This window comes from Bison bison, unplaced genomic scaffold (assembly GCF_000754665.1).
Source record: "Bison bison bison isolate TAMUID 2011002044 unplaced genomic scaffold, Bison_UMD1.0 scf7180017864060, whole genome shotgun sequence".
NCBI classification, from domain to species: Eukaryota; Metazoa; Chordata; class Mammalia; order Artiodactyla; family Bovidae; genus Bison; species Bison bison.
The window spans coordinates 2,286,160-2,287,882 of record NW_011494632.1 but is presented as its reverse complement, the minus strand read 5'-3'; the positions used below and the strand labels follow the sequence as shown (position 1 = coordinate 2,287,882).

The 1,723-nt window shown below is 40.0% G+C and overlaps 1 protein-coding gene across 1 annotated transcript in view; it reads right to left on the bottom strand.

The window, feature by feature from the left end:
* Positions 1-1,723, bottom strand: part of RXFP1 (relaxin/insulin-like family peptide receptor 1) — a 214,307-nt gene that overhangs the window by 185,859 nt on the left and 26,725 nt on the right. The window lies entirely within an intron of this gene.

The following is a 1,723-nucleotide window of genomic DNA, read 5'->3' as shown; positions in this document are numbered from 1 at the left end:
AATGGATTAAAGATCTAAATGTAAGACCAGAAACTATAAAACTCCTAGAGGAGAACATAGGCAAAACACTCTCCGACATACATCACAGCAGGATCCTCTATGACCCACCTCCCAGAATATCGGAAATAAAAGCAAAAATAAACAAATGGTACCTAATTAAACTTAAAAGCTTCTGCACAACAAAGGAAACTATAAGCAAGGTGAAAAGACAGTGAAAAGAATGGGAGAAAATAATAGCAAATGAAGCAACTGACAAACAACTAATCTCAAAAATATACAAGCAACTCCTACAGCTCAACTCCAGAAAAATAAATGACCCAATCAAAAAATGGGCCAAAGAACTAAATAGACATTTCTCCAAAGAAGACATACAGATGGCTAACAAACACATGAAAAAATGCTCAACATCACTCATTATCAGAGAAATGCAAATCAAAACCACTATGAGGTACCATTTCATGCCAGTCAGAATGGCTGCGATCCAAAAGTCTACAAGCAATAAATGCTGGAGAGGGTGTGGAGAAAAGGGAACTCTCTTACACTGTTGGTGGGAATGCAAACTAGTACAGCCACTATGGAGAACAGTGTGGAGATTCCTTAAAAAACTGGAAATGGAACTGCCATACGACCCAGCAATCCCACTGCTGGGCATACACACTGAGGAAACCAGAATTGAAGGAGACACGTGTACCCCAATGTTCATCGCAGCACTCTTTATAATAGCCAGGACATGGAGGCAACCTAGATGTCCATAAGCAGATGAATGGATAAGAAAGCTGTGGTACATATACACAATGGAGTATTACTCAGCCATTAAAAAGAATACATTTGAATCAGTTCTAATGAGGTGGATGAAACTGGAGCCTATTATACAGAGTGAAGTAAGCCAGAAAGAAAAACACCAATACAGTATACTAACGCATATATATGGAATTTAGAAAGATGGTAACAATAATCTTGTATACGAGACAGCAAAAGAGACACTGATGTATAGAACAGTCTTTTAGACTCTGTGGGAGAGGGAGAGGGTGGGAAGATTTGGGAGAATGGCATTGAAACATGTATAATATCATATATGAAATGAGTCGCCAGTGCAGGTTTGATGCATGATACTGGATGCTTGGGGCTGGTGCACTGGGACGACCCAGAGGGATGGTACAGGGAGGGAGGAGGGAGGAGGGTTCAGGATGGGGAACACGAGTATACCTGTGGTGGATTCATGTTGATATAAGGCAAAACCAATACAATATTGTAAAGTTTAAAAATAAAATTAAATTAAAAAAAATCTTTTAAAACTTTACTTTTAGAGCAGTTTTAGACTCACAGCAAAATTAAGAGAGGAAGGTACAGAAATTTCTCATATACCCTTGACCCTCACATATGCACAGTCTCCACCATTATCAACATCCCTCGCCAGATGGGATGTTTGTTACAATGGAATCTACACTGACATATCGTTATCACACAGAATGCATAGTATACCATAGGGTTCGTTCTTGGTGTTATACAATCTATCCATCCATCCTAAGTCACTTTGGTAGTGTTCGACTCTTTACCATCTATGGTTTGGGACAAATGTACAATGAAATGTATCAGATCAGATCAGTTGCTCAGTCGTGTCTGACTGTTTGCGACCCCATGAATCGCAGCACACCAGGCCTCCCTGTCCATCACCAACTCCTGGAGTTCACTCAGACTCATGTCCATCGAGTCAGTGATGCCA